General features: G+C 39.0%; 1 pseudogene; it reads left to right on the forward strand.

Annotated features, from left to right (window-relative positions):
- The first annotated feature begins 1,676 nt into the window (after window positions 1–1,676).
- LOC148803338 (protein RESPONSE TO ABA AND SALT 1-like) lies at window positions 1,677–12,202 on the forward strand (annotated as a pseudogene).
- The last annotated feature ends 38 nt before the right edge of the window (window positions 12,203–12,240 follow it).

A 12,240-nucleotide genomic window follows, 5' to 3' on the forward strand; every position in this document is an offset into this window, starting at 1 on the left:
TGAGTGGCCATTCTTTTCCATAATGTCTTCCGAGGGTTCTAATGGGGAGTTGAATGTGCCTGCTTGTGACGAGGTCGACACCTCGGCTCTAGAGCAGCATGCCTTTTAGAGGGATGCCTCCACCTCTCAACCCGTGGGGGGTTTATCCCTTGCTTGCTAAGCGGCGAGGAGGTTGTCAATTTGATGGCAACCTTTTGGATTCCTTATCCTATGACTGCATTTTTCCCAACCCTATCCAATATCCTTGGGACCCCGGCTCGAACCAAGTATGTGTTTTTGAAGAGGTGTTAGTCATTGGACTCCATTTTCCACTTCACCCCTTCTTTTGTGAGGTGTTGGTCGTAGGGGCGATCTCTCTTTGTTACCACCTCGGTATTGAACTAACATTGACTACTTCGTTGGGCTCTGCAATATTAAGAAAATGCCCTAGGCACCTTATTGTTTCTATATCAGTTACCACCCTGGGTACAAACTCCTTCATGGCTTCCCTTCGAAAGTAAGAGATTGGAAGCATAAGTACTTCTTCTTGTCTTGGGAGGAAGGCTGGTCGGTCGATACTACTTGGCAACCTGAATCAAGGAAGGTCGTTGATGTCATGTTTGATAGCGAGTTAGCCAACGAAGTCAAGTTTCTTGTAGCACAACGATCTCTGGTTGAGGAGTTCCTAGCCAAGCCAATGCTCATTGAGGCCAGCCTTAGTCCTGTTGTAGGTCTTCCTCGATATGTTCTTCGTTGCAAGCTACTTATCCTTTTGTTTCCAGTTCGAGTAATTGCAATTTCCTGTTCAGAGATGTCAAGTACATCCAACATCCTTAGTGCAACCAAGGCAGCCGAGGTGAACAAAAGGCGAAGAAGGGTGAGGGAGGCCGCTAGGTTGCTATCATTGAGAAGGTCAGCCGAGCACATCAAGATCAACCCAAAAGAGGGCAGGGACGTAGTGCATCTTAATCCCTCCCATGTTCCTGAGCTGGTCTCCAACGCGCCCCCTGTACTAACTCCTAAGGTCACGGCAAGGGCCTCCAATTCTGGGGCCTCCCCTTTCATTCCTAGTGTGCCCGATGTTTTCATTACCAACCAAATTCAGGATCCCTTGGTCGTTGTTTGAATGGGGAGAGGTATTCTTCTTCCTGAAGATGTTCGGGCCTATGGGGAGCTTGATCCAACCAACTGGCCACCTGGATTGTCTACAACATGATGTAGGTACGTTGTGCTTGTTTTTCTTCTTTTTTTAGCTCGCTCTAATTGCTACGTTTGCTCGCAGGCCAACTCCTTTAGAGGTTCTCTTGGAACAGGCCACCTGCACAAGGCGTAAGATAAACGAGATGAGGAATCAGATCGCGTGTCTCAAGGCCTAATTGTAGGATGTTCAACTCACTGTTGAGGACAAATACCGCCAACATGGAGAGACCCAAGAGAGGGTGGCTAGCCTGACTAGCAAGGTGGAGGCACAAGATCACTTGCTAGAAGAGTGGCAGGCTAGGCATGCCGTGGAGGTCCATCAAGTCGAGGTGGTCGCGATAGAGGCATAATGTGCCTCGCCAGAGATCGAGATGGAGAAAGCTACTACCACGTTGCCTTCTTTGAAGAGGGGGTTCAAACTTTGTTGCCGGTTCAAAAAGGGCTGCCATCCTGGCTTTGACTTTGGCTACATCTCCATCAGGTCGGTCCCCAATAACATGGCAGATGCTGTGGACACTGAGCCAAACACCTCCGACGAGATGATCAACAAGGATGATCTTGGTGAAGAGGTCAGCAAGAACGACGATGTCGGGGAAGGGGATGCTTGACTGGATGTTTTTTTAGTGATGTACTCTTTCTTTTTCTATCTAATGGAATCAACTTTTTGCATATATTATGTCCCTCTTTCTTGCCTTGCATTTTTAGTTACTAGAAAATAGGTTAAGTATCAAAATATTCAATGTTGCGGAGGTGACGAGGTGCATGAGTTGCCTAGGTGCCAAAGCGGTTAGGCTCTTAATTTTGGCAAAGTCAAAGCAATATTGAGTTGTCGAACTACCAATGTATCCCAAGGTCGGCGTAGGGGGCCTTAGCTAAAAGCATATTGGCTTCCTTTTAGAATTCGATTTGACTAGGTCGCCAAAGTGGATGGTCATTCTGTAGTAGATTTAAACATGGTTGTATCAATGCCATCACATGAGATTGACTCTCCCGGGTCTGCATTCGCGGGTCAATGCTGCACATGTACTACACCTGCTCCTAAACTGCTAGCTACCCACTCCTACTAGAACCATGGGGGGCTCACCTTGAAGGGGTGGTTCTATTGTTTACAGGTTGCCTACTCTCACGTGAACCATGAAGGGTTCAAGTTGTGAAGCTGGCTCCACAGTCAGCCAGCTACCAACTCTCAATGGAGCCATGGAGGGCTTGATCAGCATTGAGGCTTTGTAGTTTGGACTAGGAGACAATCTGGGCCAAATTGCTAAAGCTCGCCCGCGCTGGTCATTTAGGTTCTGCCCCACTTGTGATAGCATTGTCGATACGCGTGTTGTTGTTGGTGTTTGAACGGCGGGTTGGTGCCATGGCTACACTGCATCTACCCTCGGAGATGCTGACTGTCTACTCCTACGATAAGCCATAGGGAGCTCAACCTGCGAGGGTGGCTCTACTATCTGTAGGTCGCCAACTCGCATGGGAGCCTTGAAAGGCTCGACCTGAGGGAGACTACACAGTCCATTGGCCGCAAACTCCTGCAGAGCCACCAAGGGCTCGACCTGTAGAGGCAACCTCGCTAATAGAGCTAACAAGGCTCGTCTAGACTGATTACCGTTCTGTGCGAAATTAAAATGAGTTGAGAACCTGGCATTTAAGTAGCGGTTCCCATAGATGACGTCAATTGATGATGTGTTATCTGGCCACCACCCTGTTGGAAGGCAGCTCAGATGTCGAGCTGGTGTGTTTGCTGGGTCGACCTACAAAAAGATAGTATCAGAGTATCCGGGTTGGAAACTCTGATGCTTAAGTTAGCAAAGTATATTGGAGAGCTAGAGCATTGTGAGAGCTAAATCACGCATACCTTCTCTGAGGGAGGGGATGTCCTTATATAGGTGTAAGAATCCGGGAGCCTCCTGTAGCACATCCGAGATTCCTAGGAAACCATGTCTACTGTGTTCAGAGGAGATCTCTTAGTCATGATCCACATAGAGGGATAAGGTCTGTCCGATCAACTCCAATGCAAAAGATGCGGATAGACAAGTCTAACGGTTGAGCGTCGTGATCCAAGAGAAGTCAGAGACAATAACTCACTCAAGGAGGAGGCCACCCAGCAGGTCGCTAACTGAACTTAGGTCGGGTCGGAAAAAGCGGGTTGCCTCTCATGCCGACTTGATGTCTTGACAAGACTAGGGTAGTCTGATGGAAGTAGGTCACATCATACGCCGACCTGAGATCCCATCTAGCTGTTCGCAATTTGGTCTACCAGGGTGGCCCTGAGGTCACTAATGCAATTATAAAGTGTCTGAGGTGATCTGGTTACATGGTGCAGAGGTGTCACCCAACTATTCTGCGATGCCACATGTCATGATGTCACTAGATGACCAAATTACCCCTCATCAGTTAAGTTGTGTTAAATTAGCATCAAATTGTGAAGTAAACAATTCTGAAAAATAGGAGATAAAAGTTTGACCTATATGTTTATGGTCAATCACCCAAGCTCCTTGATCATTCTTAATTCCATCAATATAATTACTTTTCTGACAAAAGGTAGTAATCCTGTGGGTATTCTTACTTTCAACATAAAAAGAAAGGTCCCCATATTGTTTATGCAGATCAAAGAGTTTAGAACTGTCCCAAGGGGTTAGTTGCTTAGTTCGTAAGGTTTGTTATTCGATTAATTATTAAAGTTTGGTTTGAGGGTTCCCAAACACATTTTTATTCCACTGTTGAAGGTTAATTTTTTATCATGTCCAGTTTCAAGGTGAGTAGCATACCCTTCCACTCATAATTGCCATTCATAAGAAATAATGTCCTTTCACTCCTGATGCTACATCCACATTTTAAAGAATCTAAACTATTTGGGATATATTGATGTTTTTTAGGGGTTAGTTCAAGCTCAATAGGATGATGGTCTGAACCCCATGCCGGGGAGCAAATAGGTGAAGACAAGCATGAAGATATATAGTAAGTGAACCAATCAGGAGAGGCCAAGGCTCGATCTAGGGTCCAGTTTAAGCAGAGGGGTTAGCTACTTTCCTTTTATTAGATCAAGCTAAACCAATGGCCATGAGTATGAGGTAAGGGCTGAGAATATAGTGTCGGAAAAGATGACCCACTTTATCGCAAAGATAACAACAAACCTAGGGAAGATATTCATAACAGAAGGTGACCCAATTTTGAGCACCACCGAAAAAACAACCTTTCCATAGAAATAAACACTTTTGCTTGGACATAATTTTGGACCACTGACAAATGTCCTCAATGGATTAATTGGCTCAGTTTGGAAAGAGTACAAATGCAAATATGTACTATCTAAATACATACAAAATATAAAGTTTTGTACTCTACATATTTACATTTATACTCCTGGAAACACCATTCATACAGGGGCCATCTAGGAACCCAAGGTTTAAGGATTATATCACCGGCCCACTGACCATCAAGCAACCAGGGCCCAGGGGGCATTGTTATTTCTAATATAGATAAAATCTTCTTTATATCGAAAGCATAGAGACGAAATGACCACGTTGGAAGGGAGCAATAAGAAGCCTGTTGTTGTTTAGTCTCCACATCTACAGGTTGTATAAACCTTGTTCTAGCTCAAGCAAATTAATTGGTTATTTTAAGCGAGGAAACAAGCAGAAAAATGAAGCTTGGGACTAGACATGATCTCCAATGAGAGAACTCGTTGCATAGTAACAACGATGGCATCTTCTCATTAGAATTAATTAATGGTGTCTAAAACCCAAGGAAAATGTCCGCATGGACATGGAAAGACTTATCGTTTCAGTTTTCAAAACAAAATTCACACACATATATATATATATAACCAATAACATGGTTTTTGTATTTTTATTTTTAGAACCAATTTATTTTTTAAATAAGATGATTTTGATTTGTTTTTGGAACTTGCAACAAGAAAAAAATGTACATTGGAGAACACCCAGTTGGTAATTAATTATTTTAGTAAATTGCAGATAGTTTTGGGGTAGTCTCACTTTAGGGCTTGGACTCTTAAAATCTGAATTTTCAGAAATATACATTAAATTACATTATGATAAGGGATAAAATTATAAAGATGCCCATGTTCTAAATCTCCTTTTTTCACTATTAATCTTTCTTTTACCTTTGGGCTTCAAATGCAAACCAATGGCAACAAAGTAAGCATCCAAAAGTGAGAGTACTGCCAATGAACAAACTAGGGTTAACTTACTTTTTGCTGCTGGGTTGCGTGTAAAGTTCAAAGGTAGATGATGGTGATTAAAAAAAAATCAGAAAATGCATTTTCAGAACTTTATCCCTTAATGTAGCTAGACTTTAATGTAGCTACACTTAAATGTAGCTACACTTAATCAGAAAATGCATTTTCAGAACTTTAATGTAGCTAGACTTAAATGTATATTTCTAGAGTACTGAAGTAGTACACTTGATTTCTTTTGTTCGAAAATCCGGTCTTCTCGTCACATAGCACTTCTCACACAAACCTCACAGCATGTCTCAACCACACATTAGGAATATCTCCCATACTTGAATGTTATTATTCATGGGGAGATATTTCCAATGCATAGTTAGATGTACTGTGAGGTCTTTGTGAGAAGCACTCAGTAAGGAACAAATCCTGAATCCCTAATCCTTATTAGGGTACCTACATGCAATTTACCCTAACTATTTTTCTTTCCCTTTTTTGCCAACTAATAGGTAATAGGTATACTTTGGCCTGTACACTTGCTTGTGTGTTTTCCTGCTACATTATCAATTTGAATGAGAACATTTCACATAATTTGGCTGTTTATGTTTGCCAAGCAATCCAATCTCGTCAAATTTTGGGCTTCCCATGGAATATCTTATGGTTCTGGTGGTTTCAAACATTGGTAGTAGGATTGGCATCCCCAACTGCCATGTCTAGAGGAATTTGATCTATATGGTGTAAGTATTCGAGAATTAGGAGTGGCAGTTAGTGTGATGAAGATTTCGGTCGCCCCTAATATCAATAAAAATAATTTTTTCAATATAATCTCTAAATCCAAAGCGGCTCACAGGGACATGTTCCTCGTGTTGTCACCCCCTGGTTCAGCTCCTTAGAGTGGGCCTTGTTCTGGATTGGCGATTTAGACTCGGACTGGTGTTCCGGCTCGTTGCCAGTTCCGTTGGGGACCTTCGCAGGACCAAGTGCAGAGGATGGAAACGCCGAGGGCTGAGACAAGTGCGGAGGAGCGGCAAGGAACTGGCGAGGCTACAGGAGAGCGTGGTGGCGCCACCCCTGTTTGAACTTCTGAGGCGGGGAGGGAGCGTGGTGAATGGGGAGGAGGGGAATGTCAATTCTGTGCTTGAAAGCATGATAACTGAGTTCGAGATTTTGCTGGGGAATGCAAACATGCTATGAGCAAACAGTGCAACTAATGTGATTTAGATACTAAGCCCTGTTCAGACTGTGAGCTTTTCAGTAGTCGCAGAATAGCTTCAGCTCAGTATTCGAAGGTTGGGTTTTCAAAGAGACGCTGAGCGAGAGGGTAAGTAGAAACCGCTAATACTCTCTCTCTCTCTTCTTCTTCTTCTTCACATTTGAGTTGTTTCAAACTCAGAGCAGAATAGTGAGATCCCTCTCCACTCTGCTCTATTATGAACGGTGAGATTTCTCTCCCTCTCCATTATACTCTACAATACATTTACCGCACCTGAGTGCGTCGGGTTTGATGGCTTACCGTCTACGACGAGCTGAGTCAAATAGAACGAATAGGTTGTAGTGAGAGGAGAGGGAAACTATGCTCTACTCTAAGAAGGAGAAGAAGAAGAAGAAGAGACGTGGGGGAGATCGGAGATGGGGACGGCCACCGTTGTTCGCAGATCAAATGAGGAATGAGGTGAACATTATTTTTGCCTTTGATGTTTTTTTCAAAAAAAAATTATTTTTATTGATATTAGGGACCAAAAACCCTTTTAGGGAAATGGAGAGCACTATTACTGTCTCTTTGAAGTTTGCAAAACTCCGACAGCTTTTCTGTTAGTATGGCTTTTTAACTGGGGAATGACAAAGGAAATCAATTAAAAGTATTCAAAGTTATTGTTAATATCTAAAATTTGAATAATTGTATTTTCATTTAATGTTGATTGTCAAAAAATAATTATTGTTAATTTAATATGAAGAAATATTTTTTAATAAATTTAGTTTTTATTAATATTTTTTATTACTTTTTAAATGAAATTTTGATTAACTTTAAATAAATAAAAATAATTACAAAAGTTAATATTTTTATTAATTTCACTAATAATTAACAATTATATAGGAATGACAATAGGGTGGATTCAGGGCACGACACCCCATCTCTGTCCCTGCCCCATAGTTAAGACACACTACCCCATCCCCGCCCCCATCCTCAGTGTCAGGCGGGGCAACCACTCCTCAATGTCAAGCGAGTTCAGTGCCAAGGCACCCCACTCCTCATCAAAGATGGGGAATCCTCGAATTTCCCTACCCCATCTCCAATATTGGGCAGGTTCATGTAGAGGTGTAAATCAGGTCGTGCTGAGCCAAGCTAGGCCGCGAACAGGGCCAAGCTATGAGAGGTCCATTTTTTAAAAAAATGAAAAAATGTTGAAATTTTTATTTCATATGATTTTTGATATATACAATTAGACGTATTCATGGGCTAGGTAGCTCGACGGCTCGACCCGACCTAACCCATTAATTTTCAGGCTTAGACAAAATTTGAGGCTTGTGGGCTTGAGCTCAAGCTTTCTCAAATAAGCCCGACCCAATACTATTACATATATAAAAAAGTTATTTATGTTATATATAATAAATATAATATGCTTCTTAAATTATTAATAAATATCAATTTACTATTAGGAAATATAAATTAGTTTATTAAATTATTACTAAATTAATATAATATTAGTTTATAAAAGTATACTAAAAATAAGACATTTTGTGTACAGATCGGGCTTCGGGCTCGGGCTTAAGCTTTGAGCTTTATATAAGGACTGGGCTTGGGCTCAAGATCTAGGCCCGATGGTCAGAACGAGCTCGGGCTTAGGCTAGCACATTTTCTGTTGATAAAGAGGTTCGTGTTAATTATAAAACTATGATTTTTTACAAATTAAATTTTTTATTTAATTCTAGTTTAGTATAAAAAATATATAATATTTCTATATATATTAATATAAAATTTGTTATTTAAATACTATATAATAATATTTACCATATATGCATATAACTTCCAAGTTGAGCTTATTAGGGGTTGTTTAGCTTAGGCCCTATTCGCTAAAGCCATCATTGGACTCCAGAAGTTTGATACCCAATTAGACTTCGGATCTAATTATCCCTGATAATGTGTGGCCATAGTGCATATCTCAGCTAAACCTAATTCAAAAGAAAATAGCTGCTTAAGCCTGCAAATTTATAGATCTAATCGGGTTAGGTTAAGTTATAAACGGTTTGTTACTTTTTATTATTAATTATTAAAATATTGTAATTATTAAATTACTATATTTATTTAACATACAGAAGTTTCTAGAAATTATAATATTTTCAGAAATATTGCTAATTTCTTGGCTAAAACTAATTAAATTTATTTTTTTGGTAATTAAATATAATTTTCTACTATTTATAGCTTAAATTATAATTACTATTAATTATAGTTTAAAAATAATTATTGTTAATTATATTACTATTAATAATTAAAATACATTATTTTTTCATTATTATTTAGTTTTGTAATAAGATACAATTAATTTAATTTTTTTAATTATGTTTAAGTATTTTAATTAAGATTTAGGTTTTTTAGAATTTTTGGATTTTTAATTAACTTTTGGTGTTTTTTCATTATTATTCAATAATTTTTGCATATGAGTATTTTTCAATAATTTTCAGTATTTTTGTCATTAATTTATTTTTTCATATTAGTCACTATAAAATTAATACAATAGTTAATGAGAAGTATAACTAATTTTCAATATTTTTCAATAATTTCTGGCTTGGGTATTTTTTTAATAATTATTGTTATTTTTAATAATAAAATACTATTAATTATTTCTAGTAAATACCCTAATTAATATAAAATATTGTTAATTTTCAATATTTTTTAATTATTTTTAGTATTTTAATTATCTTTTGGTTTCTCAGAATTTTTTGGATTTTTAATTAATTGTTGGTATTTTAAAACTATTTGTTAATATTTTTTATTAGCATTTATTAAAGTCTCAACTCATAAGTTATCTAATAATATTATTAAAACTATCAATTAATATTTTTATATTTAAACTTCTTATTTGTATTAGTGTTTATTAAGTTGAAATTTTAAGTGGAATTGGAACACATTTTTTAATATTTACTAAGTTTTGTTAACCTCAACCTATTTATATTATTTGATTTATATCATGTTTTCAAAATCTGACCGAACTAGAAAAACCGAGAACCAGTCAGGTTCACTTTGCATCCCATAACCGTTATTTCGCAAAAAAAAAAAAAAAATCGTTGATTTGGTCAATAAACCGCTGACCCAGGTGGTCAAGCCGTTTGAACCGTCCAATAGTTTTGCCCATTTTTTGTCAGAATGGGTCGTATGTTCGGTTTGAACAGTCAAATCGTTTGACCCAAGAACCAAACCTATGACCAGTTTGGTTTTAAAAACCTTTATTTATATTATTACTACTATTTCTCTCTCTCTCTTAAATGTAATAATTACATGCATTAAAATAAGAGGCCTTGGAAAACCCAAAGGTCTCTCTCTCTTAAATTTCTTTCTTAAATGTAATAATAACATGCATTTAAATAAGAGGCATTGGAAAACCCAAAAGTCTCTCTCTAAGGCTATGTTTGGTTTGAAGGAAAAGGTTGGAAAGGAAGGGAAAGACAAGGAAACTTATACAAGGTTTGTAAAGGTTTCCCTACCTTTCCCTTCATTTCCCTGCATTTTCCTTCAAGCCAAACATAGCCTAATAGTGTGCAGCTTTATTAATCTAATCAAGATAAGCAATGATTACTGTTTTATATTTTTAAAACAAAAAAAAATGAAAAAATACAAAAAATGAAAAAAATAAATAAATGACTTCTCTCAAAGGAAAGACATACTGATATGGACCGTCCAATTTTAATATATAGATGTTCATAATATCTCCCTTCCTCCTATTAAATCCATGATTTTCTATTAAATATTTTTTCCCTCTCTGATAAAATATGGGTATAAATTATATATGTTGGGTGGATTGGGTTGAGTTTCAGCTCAATCTAGGCCTAATCCTAAAAATTGAGCTTGAATTGAGGATGAAGTCAAGCTTGATCTGTCCAACCCAGGCCCAACCCCATTAAAATTTGATGCACTTGCGTTGGGCTTAAGCCCAACTAAGCATGGTTGGTCAATCAACCCACACTAAAATTTCACATAAACGTTACGGATACATATATGCAAATATGTATCTATATATGCATGCATGTATGTGTATAGTCAGCTAAGCTTGGGTTGAGATAAGGTTAGGTCAAGGCCAAGTTCAAACTATCTAAGATTTTAGGCTTGGGTCCATCCTAAAAATAACATAAAAAGTTTTGAACTTTTGAGTTTAGGCCTAGCTGGAGGAAAAAAAATCTAAGCTCAAACTGTGTAAAATTGTGACCTGGGTGAGTCAAAGATAACATTGGGCCACCCAAGTTGAACTCATAAGGCTATGTTTGTTTTGAAGGAAAGGGTAAGGAAATATTCACGAATCACGATATAGGGATGGAATCTGCTCAGAATAGGAACCGTCCCAATACACTTCCAACATAATTTGTGTCCGCACATCTCACATTGAGATCGGGACCCACACGTCTGCAATGTGTGGATAATATTATGTTGGAACAGATTTTTGTTGTGAGCAGATCTGACGCCACACACTATACATATGTGAGGCATGCTTTTAAGAGTTTGCATCTGTTCCCCCAAAGAGGAGATCGGATCTGCTCCTCACACCTGGCGCCTCACAGGTGCCTCACATGCACATCCTACCATATATTGGGAATATTTTATGTACTTATTAATTATTATTCACGGGAGATGCTCTCAATGCATGGTGGATGTGACTGAGGCACCCATTTGTGAGGAAGTAGATCCTATCTCCCCAAAGAGCAAGACCAGATCTATTCCTCACACAGGGCACCTTACATCGATCTCACATGCACATCAACATTTTTTGTATTTGTAAGTTATTATTCACAGGAGATGTTCCCAATACATGGTGGATGTGCCTGTGAGGCGTTCATGTGTGAAGAGCATATCCCATTCCCCAAAGAGCACGTTCCATAGGCGCCCCACATATGCACCCCACTAACACCCCACAACATATCCCAACCATGTATTGGGAATATCTACTGGCAATTTTGGCAATTTTGGGAGATGTTCCCAATGCTCACTGAGATGTGCATGTGAGGGATGTGATGGCAGATTTGATCTCTTATATCAACATGCATCGGAAACACCTCCCTTAATTGTCAATGGGAGATGCTCCCAAGCAAGGTTTTTAAAATCGACCCGGAGAACGAATCGGTCAGGGTCCGGTTCCTGGGTTGAATGGTCTGATCGTTAGAACTGAATGATCGGCCTGTTTTGACAAAAAAAAAGTCAAAACCGTTCAAACGGTTAACCACCCGGGTCAGCAGTTTGCTGACCAAAATCAACCGTTTTTGGAAAAAATCTAGTTTTGGGGAAAACGGTGATCGGTTCCCGATTTTTCCAGCTGACCATCCGGTCCGATTTTGAAAACCATGCTTCCAAGTCGCAATACAGAATAGGGGATGTGCCGTGGGGAGCCCTTGCTCTACGGGGTGTACATGCGAATTCTGTTTTTCAGGGCCAAACCAATTTGCCACGTGGCTTGATCATTCTTATCTGGACGATGAATTCACATCTGATACATCTGTTGCATATGCATATCACATCAACTAAAATTTTGATCAAACGCTGACGTGTTCGCATTTCACTGGTAGGCGTGGGTGCAGCAGACGTGAACTCCTGAAAGACTGGTACCGTCGGCTACAGATATCACCTTCTTTTTTTTTGGTACGATACAGCAATCACTCAAGGTTATGGTTTTTCT

Source organism: Nelumbo nucifera, chromosome 1 (assembly GCF_055504915.1).
Source record: "Nelumbo nucifera cultivar China Antique chromosome 1, China Antique-T2T, whole genome shotgun sequence".
Taxonomy (NCBI): Eukaryota; Viridiplantae; Streptophyta; class Magnoliopsida; order Proteales; family Nelumbonaceae; genus Nelumbo; species Nelumbo nucifera.